Genomic DNA, 26,911 nt, shown 5'->3' on the forward strand with positions numbered 1-26,911 from the left:
TGGTAAAACTCCTCTGTACCCTTTCTAGTACCTTTACATCTTTCCTGAAATGTGGTGCCGAAGAATTGTTCACAATAATCCAGCTGAGGCATAACCAGAGATTTATAAAGTTCTAGCATGATCTCTTGGCTGATATATTATATTCCTCCATTGATAAAACCAAATAACCCATATGTTTTTTTAACCACCTTATCAACTTGCCCTGCCACCTTTAAGGATTTGTGTATATGGACACCAAGGTCTCGTTGCTCATCTACACTTTTCAAAAACATGCCATTTATAATCCTCCCAAAGTGCATCACTTCACACTTCTCCGTATTGAACTCCATTTGCCATGCGATTGCCCATTTTACTGACCTGTCTAGGTCATCCTGAAGCCTATACCTATCCTCATTACGATCATCTACTTTGTCAAGTTTCGTATCATCTGCAAACTTTATAATGCTGCTCCCTACACCCGAGTGTAGGCTGTTTATAAAAAGAGTAATGGACCCAAAACTGACCCTTGGGGAACACCACTGCAAGCCAGCTCCCAGTCTGAGAAACATCCATCCACCACGAACCTTTGCTTCCTGACACTGAGCCAATTTTGTATCCGTACTGCCACTTTCTCCTTAACCCCATGGGCTTCCATCTTTTAAGAGTATTAAATTGTGATGGATATTGGTAAAAGGAGGATAGGGGCAGGGAAGATTCATCTGATACCCTTCAACCAATATAGACTGCATACTGGAATTGTGAACTGTTTACAGTGACTGCTTTTCAATTGGGATTTTCCAGGTCCATGGGTGAGATTTTCTGTTTGTGTTCCCCAGCTTGTGATTTTCCATTGCTTCATTTTTAATAGGCAAAAAGCCATGGGCTTCTGACAACCCCAAACCTACCTGCTTTAGCTCCTGTATTCTCAACTACCAACAATGAATTTCAGTTGACCCTGAAGCAAAACACAAATGAAGATATTGATGCAGAAAAATGTAATTTATTTAAAAGAAAATGTTTTCCCACAATTAAAATACTGTACAGCAAATCATTAATGCTAAAACGTAATTGGCAGGTAAAAATTACATGGACATGGAAGAGAATAAGCAACAAATTACAAGATTTATAAAGTAAAATGAGTTTTCACACAATCGTCTTCTGAATAAAATACAATTATATACAAATGGGGGGGGGGGTAGCATAGGCAAACTGTTACACGATAGTTTGTAACAAATTAACTTAGATAAGGCACATTAGATATAATACAATTTAGCCCCTAATTTTGGCAAAGAAACATTGGATAGTTTCACAAAGTGCTCTGTTTTTCGAGATGTTTTCGTAGAAATGTCTGGATCTTTGGCCACAGGTCTACCTGGGCTAATGAATGTGGCTTCATTTGCCCTCCCCATGCCACAGGATGTTCCCCCAACTGATGAAAAGAGGCATAGCAGAATGGAAAATATGAGGGTTCCAGCAGATGTCCAGCCTCAGGGTAAATGATAAGTCCATAGTTCTCTCTGCCATTTTCTTTCAGTTGTTGAACAGCTTGCTGAGCATAGAGTGGAGTTTTCCAACACTTGTCATCTTCTCCAACCACAAACAAAAAGTGCCCCTCAGCCTTTTCTATTGGGATGATGCAATCTTTGTTAGCTTCATCCATTGGGTTATCGAACATCTCAGAGATATCAATCAGCTTTGATTCTAGAATTTTGACTCGGTCTACAGAAATACCCAGGCCAGGAAGAGTGATGTTTTTGTAATGCAAATTACCTAAAGTGTTTACATTGCACCCACCAATACTAACGGCTGCTACCACGTGTGGTAAAAATGTGATCATTGATAGAACTAGATCTGCTCCCTTTGATATTCCGATTGCTCCAACTCCAGGACCTTTAACCTTAAGAAAAAAATTAATGTAGACACATGTAAAAACTCATCAACTGTACTGTATATGCTTCTACTAAGTTAAGCAAGAGTACATATTTGTTTGGAATTTAATATTTTCTTTCCTTGGGTAAGAATGGCATAACAGGCTTGAGGAGCTGAATAGCCTGCTCCTGTTACATAAGATCATAAGAAATAGGAGCAGGAGTAGGCCAATCGGCCTCTCGAGCCTGCTCCGCCATTCAATAAGATCATGGCTGATCTGATCCTAACCGCCAATCCACTATCACAGAACCATCTCCTGAATCTAACAGAATTAGACACACGAAATAGGAGCAGGATCAGGCTACACGGCCCCTGGGCCCGCTCCGCTACCCACAGGGCCATGACCGATCCGAACCTAGACTCATGTCCAAATTCCTGTCCGCTCCCCGTAACCCTTAATTCCCTTTACTTTTAGGAAACTGTCTATTTCTGTTTTAAATTTATGTAATGATGTAGCTTCTACAGCTTTTTGGGGCAGCATATTCCATGGACCTACCACCCTCTGAGTGAAGTAGTTCCTCCTCATCTCAGTTTTGAAAGAGCAGCCCCTTATTCTAAGACTATGCCCCCTAGTTCTAGTTTCACCCATCATCGGGAACATCTTCCCCGCATCCACCCGATCCAACCCCTTCACAATCTTATATGTTTCAATAAGATCGCCTCTCATTCTTCTGAACTCCAATGAGTAGAGTCCCAATCTATTCAACCTCTCCTCATATGTCCATCACCTCATCCCCAGGATTAACCGAGTGAACCTTCTTTAACTGTAACTGACCATGAAGCCAAGCATGAGACTCTCTGCACTCTGCTTTACTCCATTGTCACGTTGGATCCGGACATCAGATTCAGGCTGTATTTATGTAATAAGTCCAGCGCTGGTGTGAAATAAAAACGCTTCACATGTAGTGAAGCACCCTTAATCTCGAGGGAGGTAAAAAAATGTACAATTTCCAAAATGAGAAAAGACTGCTTTATTTGCCTCCCCCTCAATTCTTTCTTTAGTCCCACTACATTTTTTGCAATTTTATTCTCCTGCCCTCTAGGTCTACAACCACAATACAAGTTAAATAACCTACTTAAATCTACATTAATCAAACATTTTAAATCCCTCTCTATCACCTTTTCTCCAATGAAAATAAACTCAATTCTGTAAGCCGCTCAGTATCGTTTTAAATTCTTTCTCTCCTCCTTTAACTCTCTCCAGTGCTTCAATGTCATTTTGAAAAAGCCTCAGATTTGGCGTTTTACCATATACAGTAAGCCATATTAACTGGATAACTCTTGTCTGTTAAACAGTAAGCCATATTAACTGGATAACTCTTGTCTGTTAAGGAAGGAATACCTGTAGATTGAAAAGCCACGACATATCACTTATAAAGATGTAAAAATATACATTAGTGACAAAAGCAGCGAGTTTGCTTACATAGTATTTACAGCACAGAAACAGGCCATTCGTCACAACAGGTCCATCCCGGTGTATATGCTCCACCTGAGGCTCCTCCCACTCTTCTTCATCTAACCCCATCAACGTATCCTTCTGTTCCTTTCTCCCTCATGTACATATCTAGCTTCCTCTTAAATGCATCTCTGCTACTCACCTCAACTACTCCCTGTGGTAACAAGTTCCACATTCTTACCACGCTCTGAGTAAAGAAGTTACTCCAGAATTCCCTATTGGATGTTTTTGTGACAATCTTAATTTATTGTCCCTAGTTCTGGTCTCCCCCCGCAAGTGGAAACAGCTTCTCTACGTTTACCCTATCAAGCCCTTTCATAATATTGAAGACCTCTATTAGGTCACCGCTCAGTCTTCTCTTTTCTAGAGAAAAGAGCCCCACCGTGTTCAAACTATCCTGATAGGTATAACCTCTCTGTTCTGGTGTCATCCCAGCAAATCTTTGTTGCACCTTCTCCAGTGCCTCTATATCACACACAGCATCCACAGCTTCTGCAATAGGTTGCCAGCATGTGTGGTGAACATGCCTTCAAAATGGAGGGGAGGGTTTTCTGCAAGTTATAAAAGCCAGCTGGGTTCACTGCGGCCTGGTGATACCAATCACTGCAGTCTCTCGGAGTTTGCTTGATTGCCTTCAGGGATTTGAGAGGAAGTTCTGGGAATTGGCCTAAGCTGTTTTTCATTTTTTTTGCCTCTCCCAGGAGACTGCTTGACCGTGCATGGCGGGGGGGCGGGGGAAGAAAGAAGTGGTGCGTATAGGTTCCACCGTGTCTGGATGGAACAGATTTGATGGACCACGTGGTCTTTGCTTTACTTATTCATGCGTTCATGTGTAAAACTATTTTCTAAATGGAATGCAAGGCATCTTACCTTTGGATGCTGTCTCAAGAAGTTCACAGCTTCTTAATAGTGTTCCAGATCAAGGTTAGCAAAATCTTTTGGAAGGTCATCATACCCAAAATATCCTAAAGCCAGCGTCAGAAATCTACGATTTGCCAAGAGACTTGCTCGATGCTCAACCACTCCACCGACTGACCCATACAGGTCAATATTCCCTGGAAATGGACCATCACCTGTCAAATTCAAACATTACAAATGATTATTTACCGAAATGTGCCACATAATTAAGACTATTTGTAAAGCAATTGGATATTCCTGTAAAACTCTCATTATTCAAATCTGAGGAAGAACAAAACATAACTTGTATTATATAGTGCCTTTAACATAGGAAAAAGTCCCAAGGTGCTTCACAGGAGTGCAATAAGACAAAATTTGACACTGAGCCAAGAAAGGCGAGATATTAGGATATGTGACTAAAAGCTTGGTCAAAGAAGTAGAATTTATGGAGCATCTTCAAAGGAGAGGTGGTGAGGTTATGGGGGGGAATTTCAGAGCTTAGGGCCTAGCTAGCAGAAGACACAGCCACTAATGGTGGATGATGGAAGTGGGGGTTGGACAAGAGGCCAGAGGTGGAGGAATGCAGAGTTCTCAAGGGTTGTAGGGCTGGAGGAGGTTACAGACATCGAGATGGGCAAGGCCATGGAGGGATTTGAACATGAGGATGTGAATTTTAAAATTAATGCATTTAGTGACTAGGAGCCAGTATAAGTCAGTGGGCACAGGAATGATGGGTGAACAGGACTTGGTGCGAGTTAGATTGCGAGCTGATGGGTGAACAGGACTTGGTGCGAGTTAGATTGCGAGCTGATGGGTGAACAGGACTTGGTGCGAGTTAGATTGCGAGCTGATGGGTGAACAGGACTTGGTGCGAGTTAGATTGCGAGCTGATGGGTGAACAGGACTTGGTGCGAGTTAGATTGCGAGCTGATGGGTGAACAGGACTTGGTGCGAGTTAGATTGCGAGCTGATGGGTGAACAGGACTTGGTGCGAGTTAGATTGCGAGCTGATGGGTGAACAGGACTTGGTGCGAGTTAGATTGCGAGCTGATGGGTGAACAGGACTTGGTGCGAGTTAGATTGCGAGCTGATGGGTGAACAGGACTTGGTGCGAGTTAGATTGCGAGCTGATGGGTGAACAGGACTTGGTGCGAGTTAGATTGCGAGCTGATGGGTGAACAGGACTTGGTGCGAGTTAGATTGCGAGCTGATGGGTGAACAGGACTTGGTGCGAGTTAGATTGCGAGCTGATGGGTGAACAGGACTTGGTGCGAGTTAGATTGCGAGCTGATGGGTGAACAGGACTTGGTGTGAGTTAGATTGCGAGCAGAAGAGTTCTGGATGAGCTCACGTTTATATAGGGTGGATGATGGGTGGATGGCCAGAAGAGTATTGGAACAGTTGAGTCTTGTGGTATCTAAAGCCTGGATGAGGGTTTCAGCAGCAGATAAGGTGAGGCAGGGGTGGAGAATGATGATATTACGGAGCTGGATGTAGGCACTTTTTGTGATGGAGAGGATATGTGGTCGAAAGCTCAGTTTAGTCCAGAATTGGACGCTGAATTTACAAACAGTCTGGTTCAGCCTGAGACAGTGGCCAGGGAGGGGGATAGAATCAGTGGGGACCAAAAGGAGTTTGTGGCAGAGGCCAAAGGCTTTGATCTTCCCAATGTTTATTTGGAGGAAATTTCTGCCCATCCAGCACCGGATGTTGGACACGCAGTCTGAAACAATCAGTAGATTGGTCAAGAGAGCTGGTGCTGAGTTAGAGCTCGGTGTTCTCAGCCTATGTGAGGGTCCTGACATCGTATCTTTGGAAAACAAACCATTTACAATATCAGCTAGCATGGGGGCCAGGAAAGAAAGTTGGGTGGTCAACAGTTTAGAGTAAGAAGTCACACAACACCAGGTTATAGTCCAACAGCTTTATTTGAAATCACAAGCTTTCACCTGAGAAGGAGCAGCGCGCCGAAAGCTTGTGATTTCAAATAAAGCTGTTGGACTATAACCTGGTGTTGTGTGACTTCTTACATTTGTCCACCCCAGTCCAACTCCGGCATCTCCACACCATGGCAACAGTTTACAGGGAATAGGGTTGAGGGAGCAGCATGTCCATCTCATGAACAAGTTTAGCCGAGCTGGGATTGGCGTGAATATGGGTTGGAGAGTTTATATGGAGCGAGAAGGTAATTGCAGACAGTAAACTCAGAAGCGAGGGCAAGATGGAATGAGTTGAGTTCAGATCATTGTTTCTACATATAGTGCAGCTGCAATTGTTTGGAGATTCAGCAATCTCAGTCCAGTTTTCTTCAGCACAAGTTCACAACACAAATCTGCCTTAGTTGCCATTCATTCTCACTAAAAGAAAAGTCCCCATCCATAGTAAAGACAGTGTAGCAAACAGAGATAACAAAGTGATACCAATCAATACTTCTGGTGCACGGTCCCAGCGCCGCCGCTAACGCTCTCACCAAGCTGCCATTCGGAGCGGCACGCACCAGAATTACGATGCCATTTGCGACCCAAAACGGCACCTGTTTCACCCACACAACTAGCAATACACAATCGAATTTTTAGCTCCCGGAGTTTAAATTGATCCACAACTGATGGCTGGCTTAAATGTGACATTTGTACACTGGAACAAAGAAGGCTTCAGAGAAATGTTGAAAATTCTCAGAGAGTTTGATTAGATAATTATACAATTACTATTTCCACCAGTTGGCAACGAAAGGATATAAAATTATGATGATATTAGAAGGGGACATTGCTTGCGCAGGGTGCTGTAAGAACATAGAATGCTCAAATATAATTATTGGTAGAAACACAATTGATAAGACCTTTTAAAAGGTAAGGGGATAAATATTTGAAAAGTTTAAATTTTAAAGATTTGGGGCAGGACAAGGGAATGGGACAATGCGGATAGCTCTTTCAGGGATGTGGCACATATGCAACAGGCTGAACGTCATCCTTCTGTGCTGTAATATTTTAAGAATGTATTTTATGCACTTTGTCAAAACTATTAATGCAATGTTACTGAAGTAAGATTAAAAAATGAGCGTAACAGGGCACGTTTAGTAGAACGCAATTGCGGCAGCAAAATGTGTAAAGATGAGATGTACTAATTATTCTATGTTTAATTGCAGAAATGACCATACCAGTTTAGAAAGATGAAACTTACAAAAAAGAGACACTGACCTAACCCCTTTTTCTGGAAAACGAAACTTAGTAGTGGCCAGGAGAAGAATGACTCATTTCTCAGAAATCACATGTCCTGGATGACTCATTTCCAAGAAATCAGAGGGTCTACAGGCCCCTTCAGTGAAAAGTGAAACTTATGTTATAGGCTACTTTGTATAAGTTAGACACACCTAGTTAGTGATTAATGTATAGACTTTTAAATCGATTGGACCTCTGGAGTAGGAGGTCTTGGAAGATGTATATAACTGTGTGAATCACAAGAGGTTCGGTGGAGTCAGAGCCTTGTGTTGGGACGCAAGAGCAATATCTCCCCAGGCCTGAATAAACCGTTTTGACTTCAATTATTGGGTCTGTCTTTCTTACAACAAGCCGGTGTCGTCGACCTTGTATATCACTTGGTCCGCACTTTGGGGGCTTACATCAATTGGCGACGAGGATGGGATACGCGATCTGAACAAGACTCTCGGACAGTGTTAACCTAAGATGGGTGAGTGTGTTTTAATTACCACCTGTTAAATTAGAGGTTAATCGTTGGCGAGACGTTAAGTCAGAATCGACGTATAAAAGAACATAAAAAGAAAGACACCTTTAATTGAAGGCGGTTAAAAAGTAAACTGCAGTTAGGGGCAGGTCGTTCCCTAAAAGCCGTGAGGCGGCGAAACCTCAGTTAGGGGCAGTGTTGTATCCATGTGTTAATAGAGACACTGAAGGCAGGAGTTAGTTTCACAGGTGTTTACTGAACAAAGTCTGGAGGTGAACTAACTGATACAACACAATTTACAGGCTTATATAGCCCGAGTGGCCATTACCGGCATTACAGTACACATGGGGCTCTTAAAGGCACATACACTACAATTCCTCCCCTTTTAGCCAATCAGTACATAATATTTTAAGTAATCATTAATTACATGTTACAAGAACAATAATCTACACATTGCTGCAGTTAATCAATTATAAGTCAGTCTCTCTGGAGGCTTCCTGACTCGGTCCGGATAACACCTCGGTGGTGTAGTAGTTTCTGGTGGTGTAGTAGGTTCTTTTGGCAAGGCTGATTCGGCTTGAATGCCAGTGTCGGGTTCATCTGGTTCCAGTATCACCGGATCGGACGTAGATACTATGGGTATCTCTACTTCATCATTAGGCGTAGAGAGTTGTGGTGTAGGTTGTCCCTTTTCGGATGACTCTATGATCTGGTCAGCATGGCGCCTTATTATGCTTTCTCCAATGTCCACGGTATACATCAGCGGTCCTAGTCATGTGCAAATAGTTCCAGGCTGCCATTTCTCGGTACGGTAGTCTCGGGCCAAAACTTGTTGACCTATCTGGAAGGTTCTAGTTGGCCTTTCATTCATGCCTTGAAATTGCCATTTCTCCACGTCCCTTCTGATGTTTGGCTTGATCAAATCCAGCCGGTATCTTCGGCTTCTATTGAAGAACATCATGGCGGGAGTTTGGTTTGTAACCATATGTGTTGCATTCCTGTACGCAAACAAGAAGTTATCTACCTTATGCTGAAGTTTTATGTCTTCATTACCCATGGCCTTTATGGCCTTCTTGAAGGTCTGGACAAACCTTTCAGCCAATCCATTGGTGGCGGGATGGTATAGGGCGGACGTGTAGTGCTTAACCCCATTGTTTTTCAAGAACTTCCTGAATTCTTCGGACACAAATTGCGGTCCATTATCAGAACAGATCTGTTCAGGCAGCCCATTCCTGGCAAATATGGTCCTTAATACTGTGATGGTTTTTTCCGTGGTGGTGGAGGACATCTTTATTACCTCCGGCCACTTGGAGTGTGCATCAACCGCGATTAAGAACATTGAGTCCATAAATGGACCAGCAAAGTCGATGTGCACCCTTTGCCAGGGAGATGAGGGCCACTCCCATGGATGTAGAGGGGCTTGTGGTGGAGCGTTTTGGACCTTCTGGCATCCTAGGCAGCTCTTGGTCATTTCTTCGATGTCTCCATCGATACCTGGCCACCATACAAGCACCCTGGCTGAGTTCTTCATTTTCACTCCACCCAGATGCCCCTCGTGAAGCTCCTTTAGCACTTTATCCTGGAGTTTGGGTGGAATCACCACTCTGGATCCACACATCAAGGTTCCTCGGCACACTGACAGCTGTTCTCTTCTTTGCGAGAATGCTGGCAACAGTGGTTCGCCATGTGCTGGCCATCCCTTCACTGTTAAATCGTAGACCCGTGAGATAGTCGGGTCATTTCTCGTTTCCCTTTCAATGGCAGAATTTGTTACTGGTAGACATTCCACTATGGTAGAGTGGAACATCTCCACTGGGTCTACTGTAGGTGCCTCTTCTACCGTTGGCAACGGTAGGTGCGATAAACGATCAGCATTCCCATGCTGTTTTGATCCTTTGTATTCTATGTCATATTGGTGTGCCCCTAGAAAAAGGGACCACCTCTGTAGCCTTTGCGCTGTCATAATGGGAACACCCTTTTTAGGGTTGAATATGGAGATGAGGGATTGCTGGTCAGTCAACAAGGTAAATTTTTGTCCGTGTAGGTAATAGTTGAATTTCTTCACTCCCCATACCAGGCTGAGTGCTTCCCTGTTGATTTGGGCATAGTTACGCTCAGCTGAGTTCAATGAGCGTGACGCAAAAGCTATCGGCCGTTCCGAGCCATCAGGGAATCTATGCGATAATACCGCTCCTACGCCGTAAGGGGATGCATCGCACGCCAGTCTGATTGGCAGTGATGGGTTGTAATGAGCCAAAACTTCCTTGGACGTGATTAAGTCTTTGCATTTATGGAAGGCACGTTTACAGTCTTCGCTCCATTTCCAAATTATTCCTGTTTGTAGCAGTTCATTAAGAGGGTGCAGAAGAGTTGATAAGTTCGGTAAAAATTTATTATAGTAATTTATCAATCCCAGGAACGACCTTAATTGTGAAACATTTTCAGGTGCTGGGGCTTTTATGACCGCTTCAATTTTTTCAGGTGACTTATGCAACCCTTCCTTATTAATTATGTGGCCACAATATGATATTTGTTTCTGGAAAAATTCGCACTTGGGGCGATTTGCTCGTAGGCCCCGTTCTCTCAGCCTAGTGAGCACCTGCTCCAAATTGGCAAGGTGCTCGTTGTCATTTTCTCCTGTTACAAGGATGTCGTCTAGGTAGCATCGAGTCCCCGGAATCCCTTGGAGGACTTGTTCCATAGCTCTTTGCCAGATAGCTGGAGCTGATGCTACTCCGAAAACCAGTCGATTGTACTGGTACAGGCCTTTTTGCGTATTTATCGTGAGATAATTTTTAGAGGCCTCTTCAACCTCCATCTGTAGATATGCCTGTACCAAGTCAATTTTGGTGAAACGTTTCCCTCCGGATAGTGAGGCGAAAATATCTTCTATCCTCGGAAGAGGATACTGTACCGTGTGAAGGACCGGGTTTACAGTCACCTTGAAGTCTCCACAGATGCGAATTTTTCTCTGTTCTTCAGATTTATCATTATTCAACGTTTTCTTCATGACCGGGACGATGGGTGTTGCCCACTCGCTCCAATCTATCTTGGATAATATGCCTGCCTTTTCCAAATTCTCCAGCTCTGCCTCGACTGCTGGACGAATTGCGTATGGCACCGGCCTTGCCTTAAAAAACGGTAGGTGCGATAAACGATCAGCATTCCCATGCTGTTTTGATCCTTTGTATTCTATGTCATATTGGTGTGCCCCTAGAAAAAGGGACCACCTCTGTAGCCTTTGCGCTGTCATAATGGGAACACCCTTTTTAGGGTTGAATATGGAGATGAGGGATTGCTGGTCAGTCAACAAGGTAAATTTTTGTCCGTGTAGGTAATAGTTGAATTTCTTCACTCCCCATACCAGGCTGAGTGCTTCCCTGTTGATTTGGGCATAGTTACGCTCAGCTGAGTTCAATGAGCGTGACGCAAAAGCTATCGGCCGTTCCGAGCCATCAGGGAATCTATGCGATAATACCGCTCCTACGCCGTAAGGGGATGCATCGCACGCCAGTCTGATTGGCAGTGATGGGTTGTAATGAGCCAAAACTTCCTTGGACGTGATTAAGTCTTTGCATTTATGGAAGGCACGTTTACAGTCTTCGCTCCATTTCCAAATTATTCCTGTTTGTAGCAGTTCATTAAGAGGGTGCAGAAGAGTTGATAAGTTCGGTAAAAATTTATTATAGTAATTTATCAATCCCAGGAACGACCTTAATTGTGAAACATTTTCAGGTGCTGGGGCTTTTATGACCGCTTCAATTTTTTCAGGTGACTTATGCAACCCTTCCTTATTAATTATGTGGCCACAATATGATATTTGTTTCTGGAAAAATTCGCACTTGGGGCGATTTGCTCGTAGGCCCCGTTCTCTCAGCCTAGTGAGCACCTGCTCCAAATTGGCAAGGTGCTCGTTGTCATTTTCTCCTGTTACAAGGATGTCGTCTAGGTAGCATCGAGTCCCCGGAATCCCTTGGAGGACTTGTTCCATAGCTCTTTGCCAGATAGCTGGAGCTGATGCTACTCCGAAAACCAGTCGATTGTACTGGTACAGGCCTTTTTGCGTATTTATCGTGAGATAATTTTTAGAGGCCTCTTCAACCTCCATCTGTAGATATGCCTGTACCAAGTCAATTTTGGTGAAACGTTTCCCTCCGGATAGTGAGGCGAAAATATCTTCTATCCTCGGAAGAGGATACTGTACCGTGTGAAGGACCGGGTTTACAGTCACCTTGAAGTCTCCACAGATGCGAATTTTTCTCTGTTCTTCAGATTTATCATTATTCAACGTTTTCTTCATGACCGGGACGATGGGTGTTGCCCACTCGCTCCAATCTATCTTGGATAATATGCCTGCCTTTTCCAAATTCTCCAGCTCTGCCTCGACTGCTGGACGAATTGCGTATGGCACCGGCCTTGCCTTAAAAAACTTGGGAATTGCCGCATCTTCCACTTTTATTGAGGCGGTGATGCCTTTCAAGGTTCCTAGTTTCTCTTGAAACACTTCCTTGGCGTTGGCCAAGATGTCTTTTAATCATTCAGGTATGACGTCATCATCATTTTTTTTCTTACTGGTCACCGTCAGTGCCTGAATGGAGTGCCAGTCTAAATGTATCTTCCTGATCCATTCACATCCCAACAGCGGTGGACCACCATCTTGTAGAACGTATAAATACAACTTCTGTATTTCCTTGCCGTTGTATACAACAGGCACCCTTATTTTTCCTTTGGGGTATACTTTCTGCCCCGTATATGTTTTCAAGATAATGGATGTGTCTTTTAAAGGTATATGCGGAAATAGCCGCTCGTAATCCCGACGATTTATGACGGTCAGAGCTGATCCTGTATCTATCTGCATTTTAACTGGGGACCCTGCTATCGTGAGGGTACCCAAATGGTCTGGTAATCTTCTTTGGCAATTACATTATGTAATTTGAGACAGCTTAGTCTCTTGTTTCCGGAGTTGCTATCGCTCTTCTGGTCTTCGTAGCTACTGTCCGTCATCATTTGTACCTTTCTGTACTTTTCTTTATTGATTTTTTTTTTCCTGTCCAGGGATTTTTTTTGTCCAGATCGGCATACCCGTGCAATGTGTCCAATCTTTCCGCATTGCCTGCATGCTTTGTCCTTGAACCAGCAGTCCCTCTGGTCATGGGTGGATCTGCCGCAGCGATAACATCTCTCGAAACCCTGTGTCATTTCATGGGTGCCGAAGTCCTGTGTCTTTTGCTGTATCTCTGCAGCTCCTCTTGCGGCTGCTTCGTATGATACAGCCATACTGAAAGCCTTGTCCAGTGTCAAATCTTTCTCAGAAAGCAGCCTTTTCTGTGTTCCTTCGCTTAGGAGACCGCAGACGAATTTGTCTCAAAGAGAATCTGCCAGTCCTGCCCTGAATTGGCAGTGCTTTGACAGCTTTCTCAATTCGGTGAGGTAATCAGCGTTACTTTCATTCTTGTGCTGATTCCTCTTGAAGAATTTGAATCGTTCCGCTATCAGCAGCGGTGTTGGGTTTAAGTGCTCCTGTAGGGTATCAACAATTTCCTTTAAATTCTTGTCCTTTGGTTTGGCTGGCGTGATTAAGTTTCGTAACAGCCCATATGTCTTTGCGCCCATTAGATTTAGAAGTACTGACGCCTTTTTATCATTTTCTATTCCATTTGCTGTGCAATATACCTCCATTCTTTCCACATATGTGGTCCAATCCTCTATATCATTATCAAAAGCATCAATATTGCCAGCCTTAGGCATCCTGGAAAAAAAATGGCGCTTCCCGCGCTTTCCTTTCTTTCCTGCAGAAAAAATATGGCGCTCCCCGTGCTTTCCCGCCACTGCTGCTGCTGACAACGCTGTTTTCTGCGTTTTTTTTTTTATTTACAGGTGGAGACTCGTCATTCCCGCCGGACTCTCTGGGACTTTTCCCCCCTCTGCTAGGTCAGAACGCCGACCTGCTTTGCAGCGCCGGCCATCTCCCGAGTGCTCCCCCCTGTCTGTTTCTGCTTGCCTCCGCCTTCGCTGCTTGGCCTCGCTGCAGAGCCAGCCGATGGAGCCCCAGCCCGCCGCCCAGGAAGGATTATTGCAGTACCTGCCACCAGCTTGGCTAGCTGGTGAAACCACAGTTTTTTTTTCTTGCTTTTCTTCAACTTTGGACGTCTGAGGAATCGATGTCCTTGAGGTGCTGCCGAATTGCAGGCAAGTCCATTTCCAATTCGTCGCCACTGTTGTATCCATGTGTTAATAGAGACACTGAAGGCAGGAGTTAGTTTCACAGGTGTTTACTGAACATAGTCTGGAGGTGAACTAACTGATACAACATAATATACAGGCTTATATAGCCCGAGTGGCCATTACCGGCATTACAGTACACAGGGGGCTCTTAAAGGCACATACACTACAGGCAGGTCATTCCCTAAAAGCCGTGAGGTGGCGAAACCTCAGTTAGGGGCAGGTCGTTCCCTAAAAGCCGTGAGGCAGCGAAACCTCAGTTAGGGGCAGGTCGTTCCCTAAACAATTGAGTGAATGGGTGCACCGTGGTGAGTGAATGAAATAAAACCCCTACAGTCACAAAGAGGTTAAAACTCAAAACCTCGGGACTAAAGGGTTGGTGTGTTTAATGAAACAGAGTGATTGACAGGAAGTGAGCAATTAATCAGAGTAACGCTATAGGGGTGAGCAACATAGTGTATAAACCTAATTCACCAATACCGTGAATTAAGCATTAAACGTAGCAGTTAGCTATGACTAAGAGGGTGGAAGAAGAATCCTCAAGGGACCTGGATTCTATAACCCGACTCCTGGAAAATAAAAATAAAAACAGTGCAGAGAGCCAAAGGCTTGGTGGGGAGGAGCTAAAGATAAAGAGGCAACAGATAATGTATGGAATTGAAACAGAAGGGAGAGATAAAGAAGGAAAAAGATCTAATTTGCAGGCGAACCAATTTGAAACCCCAGCAAGAAAAAAAAACAAACAGGGATTTGGAAACTAGGGAAAGCTGTTGAGTCACAGATTTAAAAAGGAAGGAAAAGATAAACTTAAAGCTTTACCAACATGGAAGTTATTAGCATCTGTACCAAGACAAGTAAAACACGAGATTTGCTGAGTGAAAGGAACCTTAGACATTTGCTGGAATTACAGTTTGTATGAAAATGTGTGTTAAAGTGTGAATATTTCCTGACTAGGAATGTTTAAGAGGTTATAATATTCCTTTGTCTGAAAATCTGTCCGTTAGGAAAAAGAAATGTCTGCTGTGTGTTGTAGCTCCACCCACTTCTCTGTGTTAAAGAAAAAGCATTTAACCCCTTTGTCTTGTCTTGGATTTTGGAAGTTTAAGAATGTGCAAATAAGATTGTGCCCTCAGAATGAAAAAACCTATTACAATTTAAATTAAGCTGGAGTGTAAAAACTGGGAAGAGCAACAAAAAGTTTGTTTAACGAGAGATTAAGTTTCAGTCTAAGATCTAACCTTGGAGTTATGAGGTAAATTAACCTATTAAAACCAGACTTTCATTGTGGCCACAGTGAAATTCTGGTTGATGTAAATTGGTGTAGTCCAAATTGAATAAGGTAACTCAACTCCGCAAGAATACCCGATAGTGGCAGGTCCCTCTACAATATTTAATTGACGATGGTACTGGAAGCCTTATAGAAGGTGGGACTAGAGTTAAACCTTAGAAAGGTACAGGTAGGGAAGGAGGAAGTAATCTACCTAGGATACATAGTAATACAAGGGAAGAGACAAATACCCAAAGACGGAAAGGTGGGTTAATAAAGAACAGTACCTTGAGAGCCAGGGGATAAGTAATCAGACTCAGTGTGACGTGTGGCCATTAAAGGAAGCAGATTAAAGACTTAGGGCTACTTGAACGGGGGGTTGTGATTCTGTAATACAGAGGATTTAAGGGAAAATGTCCAGTAATATGAATAAGTTGGGGCTAGCAGGGGATCCTTTTAAAGGCTATAGCAGACGTAGAGCAAATGAGATTCCGGCAGCATGTGCCGACAGACTGTGGCCCACATGGGAGGAGCATTAGGACCCAAAGGATAGCTGAGCTGCACACAATCACTAGCTGCATGCTTTGATGTATCAGTCCAGTACTTACAAGCAGCTATGGTCAGATTTTGATCCAGAAGATGGGGTAAATATACCGGCTAAAGTTGTGAGGAAAATGACCCTGCACTTTGAGGTGCGCCAAAAGGAATATCGGGGTAATGAATAAGCCAAAGGGCAAGGTTTGTGAAATGAAAGGGGGAAGCCCTCAGAGATGGCAGCAGAAAGGGACCGCGCCAGAAAAGGGGATGTAATGATATCAGCAAATAGTGATGGTATTTGCCTGTTTGATTATGATGCCTTACCAGCATATTTGCATGTATTGATTACTTATGCCTGACCAGCAGAGGGCATGTGAGAGACAGGCAGTTTAGTTTTGCTTTCGCTTTAGATGGATCACTAGCATGATGTCTCCTGTAAATGCTGTTAAAAGAGTTGAACAAGCTTTAGATTAAAAGACATTCTCTTTCATAAATGTCTCGTCATTGAACCCACATACAAATCAATACATGGTGTCAGAAGTGACTGAAAGAGATGAAGAGGAAAAATCTAAAGTGAAATCAGCTCTCCACATATTAGCAAGCCAAAAGAGAACATCGTTGTTTACCATTGGAGAATAGCTAACGAAGTGGAAAAATGGAAGGTTTGCACCCACCGGCGAAGCTTCAGTTGACAGGTAATGTGGCTGAAAATTGGAGGAGGTTCAAACAACGTGTGGGGTTGTATTTAGCGGCAATAGGAGCTGACGAGAAAAGTGATAAAAAGAAATTGTCAGTGCTCTTACATGTCGTGGGTGATGAAGTGCTGGAGGTGTATAATAACTTCACATTCGCTGCTGATGGAGACAAAATGAAGCTAGATAAAATAATGGAACAGTTTGAGGCCTACTGCATACCTAAATGTAACGTGATGTTTGAGAGGCACAGATTTGTCACATGTGTACAGAAAACGGGTGAGACTATTGATCAGTATGTGACTGAACTGAGAAACTGAAGCAAAACATGTGAATTTGGGGGACTGACAGACTCGCTGATAAAAGACAGACTGGTGTGTGGTATTCCAGATAATGGTCTAAGGGAAAGACTGCTAAGAGAGCAAGATCTAGACCTGGGAAAAGCCATAGCACTGTGTAGGGCTACAGAGACTGTGAAGTTGCAGGCAAAGGAGCTGTTCAGTGACAGTAGCTGCAACGTGGATGCAGTGAGAAAGAACGGGGACAAACCGTTTAACAAAAAGAGCGCCAATGTGAAAAAAGAGGCGTGGCCAGCGAACAAAAATGAAAGGGGCAATCGAAAGACATGTAGTCGATGCGGTACACAGCATACACCAAAAAAGTGTCCAGCATATGGTAAAACATGCAATAGTTGCAACAAAAACAACCATTATGCCCGTTGCTGTAAGAACCAAGCGCAACAAAGCAAGGTCCATACAGTAGATGAAAGCGAGATAGAGGAGTTCTATGTAGATGTCGTGTCTGAAAACAAAGAAGAAAAAAGAGACTGGATGTTGACACTAAAAGTGAATGACATACACATTCCATTTAAATTGGATACTGGAGCACAAGTTAATGTGATATCAGAGACTGATTTTAAGAAAATTAGACCCAGACCAAAGATACATGGAATAAAAGTGAAAGTGACAGGATACTCAGGTACTGATATACCAGTGAAAGGAAGATGCATTGTCAAAGTGACACACAAGAACAGAGAGCACACGCTAGCATTAATCGTGGTGCCAAAGGATGTGCAGGCCATACTAGGTTTAAAAGCCTGTGAGAGATTGAACCTGGTAAAGAGAGTCCTCGTTGTGGAAAGCGAAGGAGAGACAGTCTATGATGAACTCATGAAAGAGTACAACGACCTATTTAAGGGTCTAGGCTGCATTCCAGGAGAACACACGATCAGAGTAGATAAAAGTATGCCAACAGTCATACATCCATGCAGAAAAGTTCCGTTTGCTCTTCAAAAGCAACTGAAGGCAGAGTTGGACAGGATGGAAAGCCTGAACGTGATTCAGAAGATAGATGAGCCAACTGAGTGGGTGAGTTCCCTCGTCGTTGTGGACAAAAAGAATGGAAAGCTCAGAATTTGCCTGGATCTGAGAGATCTAAACAGAGCAATAAAGAGAGAGCACTTCAAGCTTCCTACACGTGAGGAAATCATGGCACAGTTAGATGCATCATCAGGATTTTGGCAGATGAAATTGGACGAAGCAAGTTCAAGACTGTGCACGTTCAACAGTCCATTTGGCAGATACGGATTCCTAAGGTTACCATTTGGCATTGCCTCAGCTCCTGAAGTGTATCACAAAACTATCCATATGATCTATGAGCACCTGGAGGGAGTTGATACATCAATGGATGACATCATAGTATGGGGAACCATGAGAACTGAGCATGACGAGAGACTGAAAAAAGTGCTGGAAGCAACAAGGAAAACAAACCTGAAGCTGAATAGAGAGAAATGCCAGCTCGGGGTGACAGAACTGACATTCGTGGGAGATATCCTTAGCAGTGAGGGCATCAGACCAGATCCCAGAAAGGTGTCCGCCATTGAGAATATGCCAAAGCCACAATGCAAAAAGGACGTGCAGAGGTTTAATGGAATGATCAACTACATGGGTAAATTCATATCCAACCTCTCAGAAAAGATGGCGCCACTGAGAAGACTAACTGAAAAGAACATAGAATGGGAATGGAATCATGAGCATGAGAAGTCATGGAGCGATCTAAAGAAACTGCTCACAGAGGAACCAGTTCTGAGGTTTTATGACCCAGCGAGACCCATCAAGATATCATCAGATGCATCACAGAGTGGGCTCGGTGCCGGTCTTCTGCAAAAATATGACGACTGGCAACCTATTGCATATGCATCGCGCTCAATGACAGACGCGGAGACGCGATATGCTCATATAGAAAAGGAGCTGCTCAGCATCACATACGCCTGTGAAAGATTTCACCAGTTTGTGGCAGGACAAGCAATCAGTGTAGAGACTGACCATAAGCCCTTGATTGCATTGTTCCAAAAGCCACTAAATAGCTGTCCACTTAGAATACAAAGAATGATGATCAGGCTGCAACGCTATACACTGAATGTTGCGTACACACCGGGTATGCTGATGTATACAGCAGACACGTTGTCCAGAGCTGTTGACCCAAGTGAGCCCGCAAACACCATAATGGATGAAAAAGTAAACGCCTACGTGGACATGATCACAAGTGCACTGCCCATAGCAGATGCAAAAATGGAGCTCATAAAGACTGAGACAAACAAAGATGAAACAATGAGACGACTGAGGAAAAGCATCTTGGATGGATGGCCCAACATGAAGCAAGACTGCTCACCTGACATAGCAGAGTACTGGAACTGCAGGGCGGAACTATCAGTTGTCGAAGACATCATCTACAAAGGAAGTAAAATAGTTATCCCAAAGAGTCGAGAAAAGAGATGCTAAAAAGGATCCATGGAGGACATCTGGGAATCAAAAAGTGTAAGAAAAGAGCACGAGAGGTGATGTATTGGCCACGAATCAACCAAGATGTGACAAATGAGGTGTCAAACTGCACAATATGCCTGAAATATCGAGCAAGCAATCCGGTAGAACCACTAAAGCCACACCCAGCACCAGACAGACCTTACCAGAAGGTAGGCGCTGACCTATTCGTATGGCAAGGGAAGGACTATCTTGTAGTCACAGACTATTACTCCCTGTATCCAGAGGTTTGTAGACTATACACCACCACTGCAGATGCTGTGATAACATGTATGAAAGCCATATTCTCCAGACATGGCGTGGCAAGCGAGGTCTTCACAGACAACGGACCTCAGTTTTACAATGTAAGTTTCCGACACTTTGCCAAAGAGTGGGACTTTGTCCACACAACGTCAAGTCCTCACTTTCCACAGTCCAATGGACTAGTGGAAAAATCGGTCCAGACAGTGAAAAGACTGATGTACAAGGCAAAAGACAGTGGAACTGACTTCTACCAGAGCATGCTTGTATACCGCACAACGCCGCTCGAGTGTGGTAAGTCACCAGACCAACTCCTGATGGGACGTCGGCTAAGGTCAAACCTACCCATCCCGGAGAACCTCCTGAAAACAAAAAAGAGGGGGAGAAAGTGAGGAAGTTCAAAGAACAGAAAGAAAAGCAAAAGTACTACTATGACAGAGGAACACAAAACCTACCTGAACTCCACACTGGTGACCAAGTAAGGTTCAAAGACAAAACAAACATATGGACTCAGAAGGGAACTGTCCTGAGTGAAGTTCAACCAAGATCATACACCATTCAAACAGATGAGGGTGCTGTTCTGAGAAGAAATCGTCGAGATCTTCTCATGGGACCAGCCACAGCAAGTCAAAAGACTGATACTGTTGAACAACCTGATCACACAGCAGGCCAAGAGACTGATACTGTTGAACAACCTGATCACACAGCTGAGAAACCATCATCTGAGGCAACAACTCAGATTCAAGGACAATCAATCAGAAAATCCTCAAGACATGTGAAGCCTCCTGAGAGACTCATTGAGCAAATTTAAGGACTATTGTTATAGAAGGAAGTAATGTTATCTTATTCTTTCTTCAAGTTCTAGTGTATTTACATATTTCATGTGAACACACAAAGCAAGGTTAAAAAACCTTGATAATGATAATGTTAATGTAAGTTCATTAAGTGTTACAGTTAAAATGCAGATTAATACAAAGAAAACATGTTGTTAGTTAAAAGTAAAATACTTTTGTTTTAAGAAAGGGAGATGTAATGATATCAGCAAATAGTGATGGTATTTGCCTGTTTGATTATGATGCCTTACCAGCATATTTGCATGTATTGATTACTTATGCCTGACCAGCAGAGGGCATGTGAGAGACAGGCAGTTTAGTTTTGCTTTCGCTTTAGATGGATCACTAGCATGATGTCTCCTGTAAATGCTGTTAAAAGAGTTGAACAAGCTTTAGATTAAAAGACATTCTCTTTCATAAATAGCTCATCATTGAACCCACATACAAATCAATACAGGGGATGGGGTCAGGCCAGTACTAGGGCTATTTAATTATTGCCGGAACTTTATCCCAGAATATGCAGAAATGGCCCAGCCTATACAGGATTTGATCAAAGGGGGGTAGCCAAAGGAAAAAGTGTAAACCTATATAAATAATCAGAATGCCTTTGGGGTGGTGTCTGATTACATGATAGCGGGAGTAGGCAGGGATATATGACACCAGGAGGAGGACTCGTAAGAGACAAGAATATAATCAAGGAATGAGTAGGAACCTCTCTCCTACCCAAAGAGTGCATAATAATAAATTAAAGCACACAAGAGGATGAGCAGCTAAACGAGCAATTGAGAGAGGGAATCTGACCAATGAAGCCCAAATGTTCATGTTGAGTCAAAGTGTGAAACCACAACTGTCTTTCAGTCAGGGATGTTTTTGGGTTGCGTGAAATGACGCAATAATGTTGAACTCCACCTTCAAAAGCCTGCGAAGGAGTTAACCCTTTCCACTGACAGCTGTTTAAGTTCACCAAGCAACAACTCCAGTGTTACTGAATAGAAGTTAAAGATATTGGACATTAATAAATGTAAATTTCTTAATGTTGAGTTAATATTACCCCACAGTGATAGAAGGAAAATTAGGATTTGATAAATGGAAGTTATCTTATAAACTAATTGCAGCACCATCTCAAACGGCCGGGAGACTGCTTGGGAGGCTGTCCTGTTACCCAAAGATAAATCTGGACAGATAGTTAGAAACATGAGGCCAAAGACCAACAGATTATGCGGGATCGAGAACAGGATACACGGGACGACCAGAAGGAGGTCTTAGCAATAGATAGCAAAGTGATAGCAGAAATAGTACCAGCCAAACCAGGGCTAGCACCCAGATGGTCAGGACCTTATGAAGTATTAATGAATAGTGACACATGTGCTCATGTAGATGGGTCTGGAACAGGTAAAGGAAGGTGGAAACACTGGACTCAGTTAAAAATATATAAGAAGGACAATGAGTAAACCAGAGATGGTGCCCTTTTTGACAGAGTGAGGAGTATACTAGAAGATATAAAGAATGGGAAGGGGGAGTTACTACATATATCAATGATAGGGCTGTGTATGATGATAATGGGCTGTGTATGATGATAATGTTATATGCCATAGTTTGCATCTTCAGGTATGTCTGTGGACAGAGCCACAGAACAGGAAATGAACCAGATGTACAGCATTTTGAACTGATAAAATGGATAAGAGCAGAATAATTCTAACTGGCTGGTGACGACCAGCCCCTTTTTGTAATTACAGGAACATTGGACGTCCCGAATGAGATGGAGCGTCCTCACCTTGATCCTAGGGATGAACATAAGTATTGCCATTATCGAGGGGGATTAGTAATAAGGAGAACACAGGATGAGGTGTATTTTAGTGTAGCACATAAAGTTACTAAGCTTGCCATTAATGTGAGAACTTTTGAGATACAAAACAGACATGGAACTCCCTGTGGGTAAAACAATTAGAGGGTCCACAGGGAAAAAATCTATCTTACAAAGATGTAAGAAACGGGGAATATTGGAAACGACCGGAGCAGGGTATGCGGCCGGGTTAGCAACAGTTAATAGCTTGGACATAGGAGTAAACGAAGGAGTAGAAGAATTACAAGCAAAAATAGAGAAGTTACTAAAACAAGCTACTGGAAATAGCCAGCAATTGACACTGGCAGGGAAACCAAACAATAATGCAATTGTCGGGGGTGGAAGAGATAGTAGCCCCCCATGCAGAAACAATCAATACAATTATTGATAGACTTAATAATGCTTCTCGCCAAACCTATAAGGAACTAATATGTGCCACTAGGGCTCATGGCTATTGTCGAATGCTCAGCATAACATGAGGCAAATAAATAATGAACAGATCCCTGATTGGATTACTAATAAGGATCTGGAACCTTGGATTGACACAAATAAAAGCCTATGCAAAGGATGTAAAATGGGACAAGTATACCGGGCAGGCGATTGTCTGACCCCATGGACTAAGATGATTGGCTTTGTACTGGCCATCCCACAATTCCCAGAAGGGGGACAACCCCTATACGATGTGATTAATATAGGAGAAGTGCAAAGGGAAAGTGGGTTAAATATCATGATGTCCCTACCAAGGCGCTTTGGGAAAGGGATGAAGATAATAAACAGAAGAATGAAACCTAAAGGGGGGTGGTAGTGGACGGGTACCACCACAAGGGAAGGACATGGGTGTGCACACACCCCCCCACCGAGGGAGACACATCCGAGTGCGGATTTGCAAAAATTACCAATTGCACCCTCGAGGTACACCCAAGGGGGATACACCGGACATGGGTAGCACCAAGGAACAATGGGACATGTTGTGTCACCACAATTGAACAGAAATATGAATATCAAGATGTGGCTTGTACCATTCCCCAACCAAACCATTGTTTGGTCTAAAGATAGCTACACAGATAGGAAAACCTGGTCATTTGATAATATGAGACTTACTAAAAAGGGTTGAAACTTATGTCATACCAGAGCCCAAGGCAATTCCTAAGTTAGAGGAAGCTTGCCAGAAGTTACGGCAGGAAACGAAGGAAATTTTAAAGTATATTATCATAAAATAGAAGAAGGCTTAAAGAAGATAACAGAAAGACATTAGTACAACATTAGAGGAAACTCACCCACTTCCTCATATTTTGATAATTGGGGATCAGGATGGTCAGGGACTTTGGGCACCTCAGTGATACAAGGCATAATGATATTCCTCATGATTGTTATTACGATATATTGTGTATTTTTACTGCTCCAGTGCCTCTGTACCAGAATGAATAAGGCCGATATTGGTGCAGTGAAAGAAGTCGAGCCCGAGGAGGGGCAGGTAGCGAAGTTAAGAATGGACAACTCCCCCGCCTCTCCAAGGCAAATGGTGTATGACATGATAGGAAGCCCTGAAATTAGGAGGGATTAATTGGGTATGGTAATTAAGGACCGGGCCGGCCAACCGTAAGATGGAGGTGGCAGAAGGAGGGTGGCAGAAGGAGGGTGGTGAATGAGGATTGGTGTGTGATGACAGTCTCGAATTGGCACATCACACACCCCACGTGGGAATGAGGGACAGGCTTGAGCAGAAAGCCTCAACTATTAGTGCAGGGTCTAAGGGGCCCCGGGAATGGTTACACTGGACGGAGTGCATAAAGGAAAGACCACCCTAAAGGAAAGACCACCCTAAAGGGAAGACCACCATACCACGGGGGGGGAAGTCGGCCTCCAAATTGATAGGATATATACATGTATAACCTAGACTGGTAGAAGGCCAGGGAGTGCACGCTTTGGCAGACACCAGGCAGTGGAAATACATGTTGACCTGTTTTGGAACAATTGTTCAAAAGGTCAAAAGGAGGGACTGAAGTAAGATTAAAAAATGAGCGTAACAGGGCACGTTTAGCAGAACGCAATTGCGGCAGCAAAATGTGTAAAGATGAGATGTACTAATTATTCTATGTTTAATTGCAGAAATGACCATACCAGTTTAGAAAGATGAAACTTACAAAAAAGAGACACTGACCTAACCCCTTTTCTGGAAAACAAAACTTAGTAGTGGCCAGGAGAAGAATGACTCGTTTCTCAGAAATCACATGTCCTGGATGACTCATTTCCAAGAAATCAGAGGGTCTACAGGCCCCTTCAGTGAAAAGTGAAACTTATGTTATAGGCTACTTTGTATAAGTTAGACACACCTAGTTAGTGATTAATGTATAGACTTTTAAATCGATTGGACCTCTGGAGTAGGAGGTCTTATATATGTATATAACTGTGTGAATCACAAGAGGTTCGGTGGAGTCAGAGCCTTGTGTTGGGACGCAAGAGCAATATCTCCCCAGGCCTGAATAAACCGTTTTGACTTCAATTATTGGGTCTGTCTTTCTTACAACAAGCCGGTGTCGTCGGCCTTGTATATCACTTGGTCCGCACTTTGGGGGCTTACATCAGTTACCAATTCCTGCTTTTATAATCCCTGTCATGCAAGACAGCGGGTGTCAAAACGGAGATCCCAATATTGTCTGAACACGGTACGGACAAGATTGTTTCTACACTACTTCAATATATTTGCATTTCAAACGCTAAATAATTATTGGTCATATTCTAGTCAGTTCATCCCTCAATAGTTGGATGTAATTGGCAATTGTCTACTCGGGCTTCAGATTGTGCACTTCCGATTAATATTGCTAAATCTGACAATGTAAAAATACATAACTAGTTTGAAATAGAACAAGAAAGTACTTTGTTCTGAGCGAAAAGTCCCACTGCAGGCAAAGCAATTCCCATACTTGCTCGGCATTCTTTACTCATGTGTCTAAATTCAAGTTAGACTTCGGCATAAGTGCAAAAAAATCAGGTGTGTTGAACAGGTTCAGTAAAATGCAATCCCATTTTACATTACGTGTGAAAAATTTAAAATCTTCAAACTCAGAACCCATTGTTTCCCAATTTAAACTTTACTGTTTGAATATCCATTCTTAAAACTAAAGCAGTATGACTCTTTATTTTTCAAAGGAAACCCTTTATAAAAATTAGTTCAATTGTGCACAAAATGTTGTATTTTAAATGACAACATATGAGTCCGAGCACCAGATGTCACGTCTTGTGTACAAGGTGATGGGGCACAGCCGAGTGTTTCGCTCCCAATACCAGGGGGTCAGGGTGAGAAAAGCTCCGAATAAAGTTGATGACTAATTCAAAAACAGGTCTTACCAGGTGGGACGAAGAGGACCCCGCGGACCCTGCCCTCTCTCACTGGGATCCTCCTCACCCCTTCTTTCATAAACCACCGTTGATTGATACAGGCGGCCAAAGGCTGCTCTGGGAGCCGCTCCAGGGTCCCGTGTCCATCAAACACCTCAATGTGGACACAGAGGGGAGAAGTGGCCACGTCCCTCTTCACCAGCCGAGTGAAAGGAGTGCCGGGGGTGAGCGACCAGAACAGCCCCATGGGCTCGGTGCCGGTGTAGTGGCCACCCAGGGACGGGCACTGACTCAGGTCCAGCTCCCCCTGCTCGTCCGCCCTGTAGAAAGCCAAGGAGTGAAAAGCCTGCCCCTTCTCGTCGGTGAGCGAAGCCTTCATGGTGACCTGTTGGAGCGGGGAGAGGCCGCCCACCCGCACCTGGACCGGCTCATCGAAGAGGCAGTCGGGGCCGGGGTGAACCCGGACACTCACGGCCATCCCGGCTCGGTGAGACAGGGGGACACGGCCGCTCCAACACCGTCTCAGGAGGTTCCCGGCCACACCCGGCCGGCGGAGGCTGGAGAGGTGCATGAAACCCAACGACAGCATTGGTACCGATGGCCCGCAGTGTTTGCAGCCTGTGTTGCTGGAATTGCCCTATTTATTTACCGCTGGGAGGTGTCAATATCAGGAGGGAGGGAGAAGCTGCCAGCTCTGCCCACCAGACTGGCACCACCCACACCTTCCCATCTGCTGGCAGTGATCGAGTCCGGGGCTTTAATTGGATCTCTAGTAAAACGTGGCTCTCTTAAAACAAACACACACGGAGCTGATCTCACTGCCATTGGTATTTTACACAAATAAAAAACCAAAGCAGACCAGAAGCTGAAGAGCCACGTACCAGATTTAGGCCAGAAAGAGCTCACCAATTCTCTGTCAATAGGGTTGAAGAATCTCTGCAGAGACACAGGCCGTTTGGCCCATCAATGCTGCGCCACGTTTTTCTCCACCTAGTCTAATCCCGCTCCTGCTCATTCCCCAAAACATTTTAAATTCCTCTTTTTTCTCTCGCAACTAATTCCCCTTTAAACAAAGTTATAGAACCTGCTTCAACAACACAACCATCACACAAAGCAATCCCTGCAGCTGCCAACCAAAGATAAGTTTTGGGGAAAATCATCAAAAACACCTTCCCATGGA

At 43.7% G+C, this 26,911-nt stretch overlaps 1 pseudogene across 1 annotated transcript; it reads right to left on the bottom strand.

The window, feature by feature from the left end:
- Window positions 1-1,023: 1,023 nt before the first annotated feature.
- Window positions 1,024-26,407, bottom strand: LOC147109539 (acyl-coenzyme A thioesterase 1-like; annotated as a pseudogene). The gene is made up of 3 exons (XR_015080434.1): window positions 25,741-26,407; window positions 4,235-4,437; window positions 1,024-1,876 (listed from the first exon to the last, which is right to left on the bottom strand). The product of XR_015080434.1 is annotated as an acyl-coenzyme A thioesterase 1-like (transcript).
- Window positions 26,408-26,911: the final 504 nt, after the last annotated feature.

This window comes from Somniosus microcephalus, chromosome 12 (assembly GCF_052327205.1).
Source record: "Somniosus microcephalus isolate GS21.2 chromosome 12, FLI_Smic_1.0, whole genome shotgun sequence".
Taxonomy (NCBI): Eukaryota; Metazoa; Chordata; class Chondrichthyes; order Squaliformes; family Somniosidae; genus Somniosus; species Somniosus microcephalus.